Raw genomic sequence first — 16990 nt, forward strand, 5'->3', positions numbered from 1 at the left:
TTTAAGAGGGAACCCAATATTATGTAGGATCTAATCTTCGAGACCGAGCCAGAAAGAAGTCCAGCATACAGAAATAGGGAAGACACCATCTGAAAATGGTTTATTAATGGTGGCTTCAAGGTAAGTTTATAAAGTTTAGTAAGCTTTATTTTAAAAGTCTATTTTTCATCACTTTAAAGTTAATAAACTTCCTTTGACCTGCTCCCCCCTCCAAGATAAGTGTTTCTGCCCTGGGTTTCCTCAATACCCTATGCATAACTCTTAGAGTGATTATCTTACTGTATCATAGCTGTCCTTGTCTGTCTAAACTCTTTAAGGACAGAAAATATGTCTTGCTCTTCTCTGAATGCTGTATACCTACCACAGAGCCTGAAGCATGTGCGTGTAGAATAAAGATCTGTTGAACGAATGACTGAGTAGCGCAAGGCTGGATTGGTAAAATGGGACTCAGTTGTGGAAAGCCTTGAATGCCTATTTCAATGTGTTCATTTTGTGTGCCAGGCAATGTGCTAAGAAATGGGCGATAGTGACATCCAAAGCACCGTAAGGGAGGAGAGGACAGAATTATAGTATTCATTCTCCCAAATAAACCCTTTACTCCAGTCCATTGTTTTATAAATCCTCAACATAAATGTAACTTCCTGCTCCACATCTTTGGTTCAAATTGCTCTTGCCTTAGTCTCAGATCCTGTAGCACTATCCATACATTTAGGTATCTAGTTACATTCTGTTTGTGTTGTTAGGCAATTATTTAATGTGACTTTGAATTACGTCTCCAGTGAGATCTTTAAGGCATTTTGGAGTTTGTACTACTCTTTTCCATGTTTTATTTTTGTTCCCCACCCCCAACATTGAGCAAAATGCTAGGTGCTTAATAATTAAATATGTCTCTTCCCTCAATTAGTGGAGATTTGGTTTGAATTTAGGAGAATGAGCTTGAAGAATCTCAGAAAATCTGGTTTGAGTATTATATCTGAGATATATTAGGTTCGAGAATTCTAGTCAATCATAATGAATCCTAGAGCTTTCATACTCTCAAACTTGGCTAGGAGATAACCTAATATTAAATAAGATCTGGTTTTGGGAACTGAGCCAGAAACAGGCCAGTCTACAGAAATAGGGAAGACCTATCTGAAAATAGTTTATTCCTAGTAATTCACAAGTTTCTACTTCATCAAAGTTTCCGCTAGTCCTTTGCTACACCCCATCCAAGAATGGAATGAAATCTTTAAGTTCTGTTTTCCAAAGCACCAAGGTCAGGCCAAGGAGACAGAAATATCTTTCCTGCATCATTGTATCTCATTGATTGGCAAGACCTTGCTGGAAGAGTGCAAACCCTGAGAGAGGAGAAAGAGAGATCTCATAACCTTTTGGCCTCCAAATGGGAGGACTGACTCCAGAAGAAATGGATCCACTGGGTTCCAAAGCATCAAAGCTGAAGATAAAGGGAGGAAGATACATATTCTGAATCTTCTCAAGCAGATAGGGGAATTTCTTCAGAATAATCGCATTGTTCACGTTATCCTCGGTACTGAATACTTCGTTTGTCCGTTGAAATGAGGGTCACTGTTTCCCTCCCACATCCAGAAATGTGTGGGAGTGGCCATGATTGCCTAGGCATTTTTTTGAAGTTTTCTTTGGGAAACTTCTTTCCATGTTGTTCTGCTACTTCCAGACCTTCAAACTTTTCTGACTTCAAGTAAACTCACTATGTTTCATTATCATGAAACAGTGTCTGACCCCGTCTGGTGCCATTGGGATGATTCTACGCAAACATACCACCTTCAGACAGAATCCATGGATTCCTCTGGCTTTCCTCAGTGTGTAACCTGCACCCCTTTTAACACATGGCTTCATTCTGTCTTGAATGAGCTGTTGTTTTCCTACCTGTCTTCCCTCTACTCCCTTCTGATTTATAAGAGTTGACAGAGTTTGTTAGTCATCTTTAACCTTTCATTCTACTTTCTCCTAACAGGAGCCAGCTACCGGCTTGCTTGTGATCTTGAGCAATCTATTTAACCTTTCTGAGCCTGATTCTTATAATCTATAAAATGGATTATTGTGAAGGTTAAGTGACATACTATTATATTAATTATAATTACTATTACCTACCTTATAAGGATATTATGAGATAATATATGGAAATTTCTTTTGCAAATTAGAAAGCCCTATTGGTATGTAATATATGGCTTTACTAAACAGTTATAGAGTGCCAGGCACAGTTCTAAGTGCTTGGCATGTATGATCTCATTTAATTCTCTTCCCAATAATCTTGGGAGGTTGGAATTATTTCTAATTTAAAGATGAAGGCACTGAGGCACAAAAAGGTTAAGCAACTTCCCCAAGGTCACACAGCTAGTAAGTGACAGAGCTGGGATTCAAAACTAGGTGATCGGGCTGGCTCCAAAGTTCCCACTCTGAACCACTACACTTGGCTGTGCTGTAATCAAATTGGGGTCTACAGACTAGGTTCGCTAGTTACTTAAGCATTATATGACCTTAGGCAAAGCTTAAAATTCTAAACCTAATCTTCATCATTAGTAAAATTGATAAAAGTAATTCCTACCTCATAGATTCATTTACTAAACAAATATTTATGGAGCTCCTATTGTTTGCATACTATAGTATCCTGATGATTAAATTCACATAAAACATTTGGCATACTGCCAGGCACATATAACGTCAATGTTCATTATTATTTTAATCAATAATATAAGCCAATAACTTCACTGATACATATTTCGTATTATTTGGCTAGGGATTATGTCCTGTTGATACTGAACCCTTCAATCTCAAATTCATGTGCCCGAAGCACAGCAAACCAAACACTGAGACATGAGTGCTGGGAGATGGAGAATGGTTTATTGGAATTGGCCAAAAGGTGTAGGCAGGAGCCTGGGTTCTTTCAAATCCGCCTCCCCAAGAACAGAAAGCAGGAGGGTTTTACAAAACTAAGGGGTTTGGCAGGAGGAGCTTCTGGGAAACAAAGGGGTCGCTCTGATAAGCCCCTGGGCAATCTGACTCCTGGGCTTCAGGAGCTGCTGGGGACCTGCCATTTCTGATCGCAGCCTCCCCAAAGGCATTCTCTTTATTCTGCAAACAAGCTCACAAATCCTCTGGAGAAGAAGCTCACAAATCCTCGAGACCCCTGAGTCACCCCTCAAGTTAAACAGGAAAAATAGCAAGTTGGTTTAATATCTACAGTGCCCCTCAGGTACCTGTATTCACTATTATCACCATATAGCCATTTTCTACTGGTCCCCTAATTCCATTGGAAACATTTTTGTGGCACTGTTCTATAGAATATTGCCTTGCTACCATAGCAAAAACAAACAAAGCACAACGAAACTCAGCAATACAAGTATCAGAGCTAAACAGAGAAAGTGCTTTAAATGGCCACTTTCTGACACATAGCTAAGGCTGGGGAAGGCATGCAAAATATGCTTACTGCCAAGGAACGTGAAGTATAGTCAGTGAACGTGAAGATATGATGATCAAATATAGTACTTTCAGGAAACGTGTGAGGAGATCATCTTGGGAAACTAAATAGCTCTGCATCCCATCTCCGGTGACATACGAAGAGCCCAGCAACCCTTCTCAGAATCCAGGTGGGAATGGATGGTCTGCTGTGCTCTGCTGTGCTCTCCTGCACTGTGCCTTGGGGCTCTCAGGGTCCACCTGTGCTTGCCCTACCCACATTCTGTGAGACTCAGCAGTGTTTGCTGGGTGCATGAGAGACTTTACCTCCCTAGATTGCTGTTAATCAAATGAGATGATATATGTGAAATCACTTTGAAATACTACACACACACACGCGCACGCGCATGCAAATAGTGAAGAGTTTTATTCAAGAGTATTATAGTCATGTGCAGAGAATACTCAATATAGGAAGCAGATGTGGAAAGTACTATCTTCCCCATTTCTGAACTTGCTTTCTGCGTCTTTTTCTTTCTTGATGTGACCAAGCTTGCCTTCCAGTCCTGACTAGCTCCCCTTCTCCCCATTTCAGTTCCTAAAGATGATAATAACAATGCTAACTTGTAGGGAGTGGTGTTGTAAGTGCTTTGCATGTATTCATTTAATCGTCATAACAATTCTATGAGTTCTGTACTAGTGTTATCCCTATTACATTCGAGAAAGCTGAGAGACAGGGGGATTAAATCACTTCACCAGGTCCTGCAGCCAGTAGGTGGTAGAGTCAGTCTTCAAATCTAGCCGTACAGCTGTAGAGCCCAGGCTCTTTACTACCATGCTGTCCTGCATCCCCCTCTGCCGTAAGTGGCTGCCACAATCTTAGATACATATTTACCAAGCTAAAAGTTTTCAGGCAGCATTTTTCCTCTTTACCTTTTATAATTCAATCAATGAGACTAGAATCTTTTTTTTTTTGGTCTAAAATGAACTCTAATATAATATTTGTTACCCAGTTATGATAAATTCAGAATCTTACTGACTGGTAATAATTTATGCTATAACTTTAATTTTTGGTCATTATCTGGGGAAAAGGAGAATTTAGCAATAACTCTGTAGTGTAATATTGACTAAACCACTAGCTAGCTTACAACCACAAACATATCTATTTAAGAAAGGAGGTCAGGGACCAGCCCATGGCCGAGTTGTTGAGTTCGTGCCATCCGCTTCGGTGGCCCAGGGTTTTGCCCGGTTGGATCCTGGGCACGGACATGGCACTGCTCATCAAACCACGCTGAGGCAGCGTCCCTAGTGCCATGACTAGAAGGACCCACGGCGAAGGATATACAACTATGTACTGGGAGACTTTGGGGAGAAAAAGGAGAAAAATAAAATCTTTAAAAAAAAGAGAGAAGATTGGTAGCGGATGTTAGCTCAGGTGCCAATCTTTAAAAAAAAAAAAAAAGACATGGGGTCAATGGGGCTGGCCTGGTGGCATAGTGGTTAAGTTCATGCGCTCCAGCATGAACTTGCCCTTCAGCAAGCCCAGGTATCATGGGTTTGGATCCCAGGTGTGGACCTAGCACCACTCATCAAGTCATGCTGTGGCGGCATCCCACATAAAGTAGAGGAAGATTGGCACAGATGTTAGCAGCAGCAACAATCTTCCTCAAGCAACAAGGGGAGGATTGGCAACAGATATTAGCTCAGGGCCAATATTTCTCACACACACAAAAAACGAAGAAGTGAGGTCAAAATCTCAGCTATTTTTCCTCTGATGATCACTTGATATAACATTCAAGCTGCTATTTGCTCAGGGGTTAGGCTCAAAGTTGGCAGAACCAGCTTTATTAATGGCATTATAATAGAGATGGGCATTGTTTTGAAATGTATGCAAAATATCTTTCTGAGATATCAGAATGGAGTGGTGGAAAACTAGGACTTGAAAGAAACTTTGAGATTAACTAGTTCGTACAGTTAGGCCTGGAAAGGTTAAGAGACTTGTCCAAGTAGTTGATATTATCCAAGTGGTTAATGGTCAAGCAGGGGCTAGAATTCAGGTCTCCATTGCGGCATGCATAGCATTCTTTCCTCAGCCCTGCATTTCTGACTAGAGCCCAGACAAGTCTGCTGTCATGCACAGGGTGATGTGAAACACTTCTCCCAGTCAACAAGCCCTTTATGAGTTGCCCTAATAAAGATACTACGTTTCACTCAGGAACCATCATTTCAATGTATATTTAAATAAGTAGACTCTGTATGTCATATTAGCTTAATATGAAAGCAGGTAAGGGTTTGGCTGCTGTGGCTAAGATCTTGAAGGACAGATAAAACCACCTTCTGTTTCTGAGAAAATAGTAGTAGAAGCGATCATATCAAACGCACGTTCGTACTGTCCTAAAATCCTCAAGGGTGATTTTAGGATAAGAAGCCTCAAGTTCTAGAAGTGGACCTTCTCTCCACAAAGCTGATCTTTACATAAAACTAGTTTATTGTCTTTTTGATGCGGTCTAGATTCTTCTTTTCAACATCAAAGGAACCACAGTTGAGGAAATGTTTGCCTGAAAAGTAGTTCTCTTAAGGAAGAGAATTCTCTTTCCTTCCTTTGGCTTATATTAGAAGAATAAGTTACTTATTTTTGTCGCTTAACTCCTTCTTTTTCTAAGCTTTGACTAAACTCTGCGAGTGATCCCTGTCTATACAAAGGTCTTTGCAGCATGAGAGAAAAGCTCTGCCCTGACCCAGGCACTCCCTGGCCTCATAAAGCCCTGTCAACAGCCAGACTACAAAGTTAGGTATGTGGGGTTCCCTGGGTCCTTGTTATTCAAAGAGTGATCAATGGACCAGCGGCAGTGGCATCAGTTGAGAGCTTGTTAGACATGCAGAACCTCACGCCTGAATCAGAATCTGCCTTTTAATAACCTCCCCCAAGTGATTCGTATGTCCTATCCTGGACGCTTTTATGTGGACACCTATTGCTTCTCTCTGGTCTAGAACTAAGGCTGAGCCTATAGCATCCCCACCCCAAAGGTAAAAACCTTAAGTTGGAAACAAGAAGTCTTTGGTTATCTGCAGACATAACTTCATTAATTTTATCTGATAGTTATTAAACTTGGATTGGAAGAAACTTTAGAGATCATCAAGTTCAACCATCGTTATTGCTGTGAATTTCAGGATAATGATCAATTTTTGTAAAATGATTAAATTGTATTCAGGATATTCTGTTCAAGAAGGTCAAAGCATATGATACATCTTAGAAAGGCAGTCATAGGAATGGGAGAAATTTATATATTTAAAAAACTTTTGATGATTGAAGGAATAAACTTCAGTTATCTGGAAAGTGTATCGATATGAAATGCCTCAGCCATAGTGGTTTCCCCCAATGAGATGTTTCTCTCTTAAATTCAAATTCTGAACCATATGCTTACTTTGTATCTGCCAAACTCACTGTCTTATACAACTATAATTTTAGATTAACTTCCCACAAATCAAGAAACTGCTATTATCTATTAAACTCAAATTTCTGCAAATGAAGGGAGAAGAAGAGAGAAATCTCCTTTACAAAAGAATTCCAAATAATATATGAAGATGAACCTCTCTCACCTTCTAGGCTGGTCTTAGTGACTCACTTCCAAAGAATAGAGAATGGAAGGGAAAAATACTAACTTTACAGTGGAGAAACATGGCAAATACCACCTTATCCAAAGGATTGGGGTTAACATCCCCAGTGATACCATGGGGTATCATTTACCTCCTGATATCAGGTGGTGAGAAGGGCACTTCACATTTGTGGTATTCTTTCCAAAAACCTGTAATCCCAGTCTAATCATGAGGAAAATAAGAGACAAACCCAATTTGAGACAATCTATAAAAACCCAACCAGTACTCCTCAAAACTGTCATGGTCATGAAAAACAAAGACTAAGAAACTGTCACGGACCAAAGGAGGCCAGAGAAGACATGACAAGTAAATGTAATGTGGTATCCTGTGTTGGATCCTGGAATGGAAAAAGGACATTAGTGGAGAAACTGGTGAAATCTGAATAAAGTCTGAAGTTTAGTTAACAGTAATGCACAGTGTTAGTTCCTTAGTTTTGACAAACGTACCATGGTAATGTAAGATGATAACATTAGGGGAAACTGAAACTGGGTGACAGGTATATAGGGACCCTGTACTATATTTATAATTTTACTATAAATCTAAAACCTGTAATGGAAAGTAAAAATAAAATTTCCCACAAACTCATGACAACAGTTTTAACTTATTAAAATAAAATTTCTCTGATACATAGCTTCCACAAGTTTAGAGAGCAGACTTACACAAAACACCTACCTATAATATCCACACTTAAAACCCTTCTTGAGGTCTATAGCACCATTTTGCTAAACCTAGAAGTTAAAGGTTTACAGATTTGAATTCCCAGAAAGTAAAATCAAAGTCCATTTTGCTAAAGCTCATTTAACTCTTGAAAAAGAGAATTGCACTGCTCAGCAATGTTTGATGAATTTGGATGGGTCATCTTGGCCTTTCTGAGCCATGGCTATCTCATCTACAAAATGAGGTCCCTCCAAGTTCTAAAATTCTATAAATATGCCTCTCTAATATATTTCAAACATTGTTTTAACATGTGGTATCAATTCTGAGGGGAAAATATTAACATTTGATTAGGCAATTAGTTCCACAAACATTTATTAAGTGGCAGTCACTGGGCTAGATGCAAGAGCTGTAGCCCTTGCCCTCCAGAGGTCTCGGTCTGGTGAAAGACAGATCTGTAAACAAGCTGTGGCAGCCATGTGATAAGTGCTGTAATAGAGGTATTAACAGGGTGTGCTGGGCCCAGGTAGGGACTCCTGCACTCTGCCTGCAGAGGCTAGAGAAGGCTTTGGACCTCAGAAACTAGGAAGACCATGAAATATCACTATTTGATCTAACCAGAGTCAGTGAAGAATCAGTCCTACAGTGGTAAACACTTATCTTAATTGTCTACGTACGAAAATTTGGGATTATTGGATATTCCCAGCCATAAATTGGCTGCTGAGTCAGAAATCTGGTTGCTCCAGAGCTGGGCCAGAAAAGAACAAGTGTCTCACATTGCAGATGTACTTTCTTGGGAATGTTGATATGCATGGAATCTGTCCCCTGAGGTGACTTAATTGCTGTCACATGAACAACATAACTTTCTAGAAAAGATCACGTGTTGACTGTCATACTTTGTCATTTCTAAATCAGTCTTTCATAAAAAATTCAGGCCTCTCAGATCATTTCATTTCCATCTTACAGCTGAATATTTGTGGCTTAGGCCTGCAATCCTCAGTCCTAGTGTATAGCTTTGCTTTTAAATACTGAATAGCTTTGTAGAAACAGAAATTTGGGGTTCCTAAGCAAGAGTTCAAAATTGGCTCCCACTTGGATTGGATCCCAAGCTTGCAAATTCTAAATAGTTCTGTTTGGGCAGACCTTTCTTTAGTAGAGAGAACATGACTGCCAGGGAAGTTTTGACACTTAAATGATCTTGTGGAATGGGGAGTCCTTTCTAGTACTTTCTCCTGGGTTGTTGCCCAAGACAAGTAGGAATACTAGAGAGCACAGAAAACTGGCAAATGTTACTTCTCCATTTCCCAAGGGCCAACTAGAGAAGTGCCTTTTGCTGGGAGTGATAATTCTGGAAAATTCCTCACCAGCAACAAGTGAGACAGATAGGAGTAAAATAGCAAACACAGACCTGAGAGAGCTGAGCAAAGTGCACAACAGACAGACAGAAGTACCTTCCCACACTAATCTCCCTATCCCGCCAGATCAACCACGTGTGTGGACATGAGAGGAGCCAGGTGGCTACAGGGGGTTTTCTCCCAGAGCAGTGTCCACAGTTTTCTCGGGGCAGAGCTGCAAGGGAAAACATCTGTGACAATAAGCGAGTTGTCTCTAAGAATACACAGAACACTTTGCTTCTTAAAAAAATGGCATTTACGGGTTTTTTTCTGATAATGGCTCCTAGAGAAAACTGAACAAGTTGCAGAAAGGCAGAAAAAAGAATATAAAGAATACCCATTATATCTTTGTCCAAAGATAGTCACTATTAAAATTTTGGTGAATTTATTTCCAGGATTTTATATGCATATATATTCAACACAGTTAAGAGAATACTATAGGTATAATTTCATGTTCTTTTTTTTCTTAATATCATGATGTTGGAATCATCCTAGATTATTAAAACTCTTTGTAAACATCCTTCTTAGTGGCTGCATTTTTGTCCTATGATGAAATTTATTTATTCTAAATTTACTCATTCATTTAAGAAATATTCATTAAGAAAAATTTATTTATTTATTTATTTATTTAAGAGTCAGACACTCCTCTAAATGCTGAATACGTTGTAATGAAATTCCTCAACCATTCTCTAGTTGTCGGTCAGTCAATCCATTTTTTATTTCATAGCATTTTTTTTCTTAGGATCTAGGCCAGAAATGAAAATAGAGAGTCAGTTTGAAGAAGAGGGTTGAAAAAATATTGGGAGAGGAATTTGGGCTGAAAGAATGAGATGAGGGAGATGGTCCAGCAACAACTGCTTTCCCACCACTAAGGCATTCAAATGATGTTTCCTACAAAACCAGGAAGCGTTTCCGGGCAAAGGAATCTTTGTGGTGCTGATGTTATGTAACATAATGCTGGTGATTTACTAACTTCTGCATCATTTCTGGAACTGGCCAATATGCCTTCCTCACTCTTGAGTGTGACTAGATGTGACCTACCCCTGGCCAGCACAAGTAGCTGTTGGGTTAGGAAAGAGAAGTGCCAACTTAGGGGGAAATCTGAGATACAGCTTTTTCAGCAAGGTGGGTGAAGCTATTTTAGCCCCTGCTAAAACTCTTAAGGTTGGACTCAATTGTGAGTGAATATGTAGTCTATTTCTAGAGCCATTCCCACCGGACAGACCCTTCTGGAGCATCCTTCCCCTTCCTAATGTTCTTCCTTCTTTGACTGCAGCGCAGCGGGCAGCAGCTACACCTATGCTAAAATACCTTCCATGCCTCTGCAGAGTTCTCGATAAAGTGTCTAAGCCATTCCTGCGCTTGTTTAGAGGCCTCATGTTATGTTCTGGTCTTTCTCTATCTTCAGCATTTAACTATAACTGACCTACAGAAGTTCAATATGTCAGAGACTGCAGAGATATCCTGAAGGGTAAATGGAAGCCTGTGACACAACATGAAGCTTACAGGAGACTATCTAATATTGGAAGTAGTTGAACTACGTATATACCTTGTATTATTCAGTAGATATTTCTCTGAGAATTTGCGAGAAAATCCAGAGGTATAGAAGTTAAGGGCATAGCCTTCAAGTCTTAGAGGTCTGGATTTGAATTTGGCTCTGTCAGTCACTTGGCAGCTGTTTGACTTTGGACAATTTATTTAACCTAAGGCTCAGTTTCTTCATCTAACCGAGATTATTACAAGAATACCTCCTCATACGTGAGTAAATGAGATAACATGTGAAGCTCGTATCTGGCACGTGGTAAGCACTCAGTAAATAGTAACTGTTATTGCTAAGTAGAGTGGAAGTGATTTTAAATTAATTAAAGTCAACAAATATTAATTGAGCACTATTATAGGGCAGGGCACTGTGATAGTCTCCCGCTGCCACATACACTTTATCTTTTATGTAAATTCAGTTTCTCTGTATAGATTCTTTGTATTAAAATGATTACCTTTTGCAAGGCAGTGGAATTGATTTGTTACATTGTCTACTAACTTCTAAGCAAGTCTCAAAGGCTCCTCCAAAAGAGAGGATTATTGATGATAATGTCTCTTACAAGCCCATTGTTTAGTTCTTTAAGGGTCATCTGTATTTACTACTTATTTATCTACTCTAAAAGAGAAATTTCCTTGCAATCATTTAGCTCTGAGGTTACCTTTCATAATTTTTTAAAGATAAAAGGGTGTTTTTAACCCCAGAGTCCTATGCAATGTATTTAAGGAAGTGTTCCTCCTTTGTATTTTAAAACAACTATTAATTTTGCCTTTTGAAAAGCAGGATGTTAGTTCCTCTAAATGGGCTTCAGTTCCTCCCCCAAATAAAGGCATTTCAATTTTTACTTGTCCTAAGACTGAGGTGACCCAAAGAAGATGTGCCCATGGCCAATAAGAACAAGAAAAGATGATCAACATTTTAATCATTAGGGAAATGCATATTGAAACCACAGTGAGATATCATGTCACATCCATTGGATGGCTGTAATCAAAATGATGGACAGACAAGTGTTGGCTAGGATGTGCAGAAATTGGAACCCCCATAAATTGCTGGTGGGAATGTAAAACTGGTGCAGCCACTTCAGAAAACAGTTTGCCACTTCCTCAGAATGTTAAACACGGACTTATCATATGATGCAGCAATTCTACTCCTAGGGATATATCCACAGGAAATGAGAATATACATACACACAAAAACTTGTACACGAATGTTCATAACAGCATTATTCGTAAAAGCTAAAAATGAAAACCATATAAATGTCCATAAGCTGATGAATTGATAAAATGTGGTATCTCTGTATAATGGAATATTATTTGACTTTAAAAAGGAATAAGGTACTGATACATGCTACAACATGGATGAACCTTAAAAACATTATGCTAGGTGAAAGAAGCCAGACACAAAAGACCACATATTGTATGGTTCCACTTATATGAAATGCTCAGAATAGACAAATCAATAGATAAAAAGTAGATTAGAGTTTGCCAGGGGCTGGGAGGTGGAGGAAGGGAGCGTCTGCTAATGGGTACAGGATTTCTTTTGGAGATGATGAAAACGTACTAGAATTGGATGGTGGTGATAGATGCGCAACTCTGTGGATATACTAAAAACTGCTGACTTCTCCTCTTTGAAAGAGTGAACTTTATGCTATGTGAATTATATCTCAATAAAGCTGTTATTTAAAAAAAGAAGGCTAGGATGAGACTGGAACAGATGCAGTTGTTTTTGTATTAACAAAAATTGCCTGCCATACACTCGTGATATCAAGACACTATCAGATGCAATGATCTTTGCCTTTTAGTTTAACTTTACTCAGGACCTCAGAGAGGAGAAGTGTTTACAGCTTTGAATTCCATAATGGTATCTGAAGACTGAAGTGAAAGAAATAAGAAGGCTCCTTGGAGCAGACTCCTCAATTTTCTTACTCAGATCAGTTTGAGTGCTGACTTAAGCTGAGGTTATTTTAAATACTTGGGAGAAAGCTGGACTTAAGTTAGTTGGAGCTACTGTTTTGCAGTTGTCATCTGATGAAGGGTCCCCCTCAGTGAGAAAAGATGCGCATTAATAACGCAGCTATTGACAACTAACAAAAATCCTAAAAGGATCTGTAAAACGTCAGTGCAGAGGAGGCCTTCATAAGATTTTACAGCTCATGAGACATGGAGGGCTAGATGAGGGGGAGGAGACAGAGATGCGAGGAGAAATTTCAAGACTAAATGACTAGAAAAGGATGGAACCATTGACAAGAGTTAAGAGGAAGGGCTGGTGGAGTTCCACTGCAGGCAGACTGAGTTTGAGATGCTGACAAAATACCAGTGTAGAAGCATAGTATTTTCAGAGCTGGAAGGGACCTTAGAGATTTTCTAGTGACCAGTGCCTTTATTTTCAGATGAGAAATCTCAGGCTGAATGAGAAGGAATGACTTGCCCAAGGTGTAGCAGAAAATTGATATCTAGGCTCCTAGGCTAACATTCTTTCTTTTGTTTTTTGGGTTTTTTGCAGGGGAAGATTCACCTTAAGCTAACACCTGTTACCAATCTTCCTCCTTTTTTCTTCTTTTTCCCCTCCAAAGCCCCAGTACATAGCTGTGTATGTTGTAAGTTCTTCCGGTTTCTTCTATGTGAGCTGCTGCCACACCAACTACTGACAGATGAGTGGTGAGTGGTGTGGTTCCACACCTGGGAACTGAGCCTGGGTCACCGAAACGGAGCACATCAGACTTTAACAGCTAGGCCATCGGGGCCGGCTCACCTAGGCTAACATTCTGATCACCAGGTAGTTGGAAATGTAGATCAGGCACCCAGGAGAGAAAGTGGTGCTAGAACCACTTGGACATCATCTGAATAGTGGGGATAGTTGAAGTTATGTGAGAGGATTTCCAGAGACATAAAGGATGCTGAAATCAAAGACTGCAAGGTAGATGTTGAAGAAGGAGGCCCAGTTATTCCAGCCTGGGCTTTCAGAGGAGCACTTCCTTCACTGAATGATTGATTGAGAGCCTGTGTTGTATCAGGTACTGTGCTCAGATACAGTGGTGACTGAAAGAGGCTCCCTGCCCTTTTGGAGCCAACAGTCTGGTAAGAGACAAACAGACAAGCAGGCAATTCCAGGATGGTATGATAGGTGCTGTGAGCCAGGAGAACAGTATTATTGGAGCAAGCCAGTCCCACAGCATGTGTCCAGAAACTGGATTTCATCAGTTTACCCGGAATTGACTAGGCAGGCAGGAAATGGAGAACATTAAGAAGGGGAACATGTGGACCATCCCCATGGCTGAGTGGTTAAAGTTCTGTGCACTCCACTTCAGCAGCCCTGGGTTTTCAGGTTCGGATCCCTGGTGCAGACCTACTCCACTCATCAGCCATGCCGTGGAGGCATCCCACATACAAAATAGAGGAAGATTGGCACAGGTGTTAGCTCAGGGCCCATCTTCCTCACAAAAAAAAAGAAGAGGAACATACTTTGAGAGCAAAGACTGAGCTATACATACCAAACTCACTAGACCATGAAGGATAAACTAGACTACTGATTTAATATTTTACAAGGAGGACTCTATCTTTCCAGCCACCAGATCACGTGTGCTTAAACTGCAGGGTAACCCCTTCCCCATGTCAATGTTCTCAGGAATGAGAAGGTTGCTTGGTGAGCTCAGAAGCTGGAGGAGGCAAACATTCTTAAAGGATATTTCCTCAAAACCCATGAAATTATTCTTGCCCTCAATAGGTTTCACCTTTCCAGGGACCAGAATATTCTGATTCCATCCTGAGATAGAGCTGGATGAATAGACTGTGATAGATTGTGCACTCCAGGTTCCTTTTTTTTTTGTTTTTTTTTTAAGATTTTATTTTTTCCTTTTTCTCCCCAAAGCCCCCCGGTACATAGTTGTGTATTCTTCGTTGTGGGTTCTTCTAGTTGTGGCATGTGGGACGCTGCCCCAGCGTGGTCTGATGAGCAGTGCCATGTCCGCGCCCAGGATTCGAACTAACGAAACACTGGGCCGCCTGCAGCGGAGCACGCGAACTTAACCACTCGGCCACGGGGCCAGCCCCAAGGTTCCTTTTTTTTTTAAAAAAAACAAAACTCCATTTTGACAATCACACCTCTGTAAATGCATTCTTTTAAATATTTTTTTGTTTATTTAGTAGGTAATTCATTCACATGTTCAAAATTCAAAAGTACAATAGGGTATACAGTGAAAAATCTCCCTCTTGCCCCTGTCCCCCAGTCACTCAGATCCCACCTTATGGATAATTTGTGTTATCAGTGTCTCGTGTATCCCTCCAGAGACATTTTATTAATGAGTCCAAATAACACTTTTTTAAAACTTGCATCATTCTTTAACTACATTTCAGTCACGAGAATATACTTTAGCCACCTTGTTCAAACTTGAGTAATCCCATATTTTTTCCGATTTAATTTGAGAGATATCCTGTCCCCTAAATTATATGTACAAATGTCTTTTAGAATGGGTGGCCTCAGCAGATAGCCAATGTAATCCATTGTGTGTGTGTGTGTGTGTGTGTGTGTGTGTGTTACCAGTTTCAGAGAGTAGCTAAATCTCTAAGTCCTAGGAATACGTTATAGTTGCTTCCTATGTACAGATTCTCATGTCAACCATGATAGTAAAATAATGAATTCTTACAATAGGCTCTTTTGTCATTCATTTTCTTGACCCAAAGACTTTACTAGCTTTTTGTTTTATTTTAATCTCAGGACACATTTCAGAAACGCTGTACTTTGTTGGTTGGAACCAGGTAGAGTGGGCCTATCCCCAAAGCAAGAGTGATGAAGGAAAAATTGGAGAGCAGAATCATTTGCCATGCTTCTGATGTGTTTCCTATTCCTCATCCTTTACCGGCATGCTGCCATAAATCATGCCTCTAGATTAACCTGTAAGAGTAAACTACTATTAGACTTAAATACGCATAACCATTAATTATGAGACCACCAAGATCCTAAAATTATTGGTTCAATCAAAGTTACTAGTGTTACACTAGCCTATTGCCAATGAGGGAGAAGAAGGCAAGATTTCGCAATCTATTCTATTTCTTCTTTAAAAAGTAGCAACTGAAGACCAAGGAATTGCCAGGTATCACCATGGACGCTTTGCAGAGTTGGCCCAATGTTAAACAAACCAATATGGAAGACTTGTGCTTCTGATTGATGAGGTCAATCTAAAACTTTTTCCAGAATTTTTTCAAGGGCAAAAAATAAATCAGACAGGAAAAGGCAGGGAGTGCTTTGATTTGCTTTTATAGCAGTAGGACTGGTTTAGGTAGCTCTGTCCACACACTTCCCCTGGATTCCAGGAGATAAGGGTATGTTCTATGGCTATAATGAGTTTTTCTTTATATAAAACTTAATGACACCCTGGCCTCACCGAGGCACTCCCAATTCTTATATCTGCAAAATTAAAACAGTGTGTGCCATGAGTGATATGAGGATGTCCTCACATCTCAGACAGAAATGGTATGGGGTGATGTCAATACCATGTGTGATGTGTACTTACTGTACTCTTAAATTGAGGAGGAGCCCATCTCTGGCCACCCTATGTACACTGACAGAATTAGACCTTAGAGGTGGCTGCATTTAATTGTTGAGAGAAGGTACTTTTTAAATTTTGAAAAATGATCTCCCAATGCTTTCACTAGACGTGTGACAGCTTCATTTGAAAGGTGGAGGAATTTGGTTCCAGGTCACACAGCAAGTTAGTAGCATAGCTAAGATATGAACCAAGACTTACTGACTCCCTTCACTCTATTATCACATTTAGAGGGCTCCTTATTTTCAGAGCTGGTAAAATATTACCTCCTATTCAGATAGCTCTTAGTGTCACACCAAGTTCTGCATGTACAATCTCTCCTTTTGGCCCCTCAATGACCCTGTGTGCTAGGGACAATAACTGCAATTGTTCTCCCTTTGAGGATAAGAAGATTGCAACTCAGGAAGACACATAGTAGTCTATAACAGAGTGAAGACTAGCAACCAGCTCTCCCAACTCCCTCTGCGCTAGTCTTTCCACCATGCGATCCTGCCTGTCTGTGCCTTTCATCCATGAACTCTGGAAAACAAGTTTGCGACACGAGAATTTAAGACAGCTCATTAAAAACAAACAATTACATATTTTGTAGGTATAAAAATGAAATACTCAGATCTTTCCGCCCCCTCTCCTGCTAGGAATTTAAACGTTACACTGAGTCCTCTAGTTTTGCACATTCCGCAGCAATTAAGACTTTGCTCTGTCAGGGAACTACTTTTCTAACAAATGTATCCTAATCAAATTGAAACAAAAAATTAAATACATGAAATGGAAGGGAAGAAACTGTCTGTAGTC

The sequence above is a fragment of the Equus asinus genome, chromosome 2, assembly GCF_041296235.1.
Source record: "Equus asinus isolate D_3611 breed Donkey chromosome 2, EquAss-T2T_v2, whole genome shotgun sequence".
Classification (NCBI taxonomy): domain Eukaryota; kingdom Metazoa; phylum Chordata; class Mammalia; order Perissodactyla; family Equidae; genus Equus; species Equus asinus.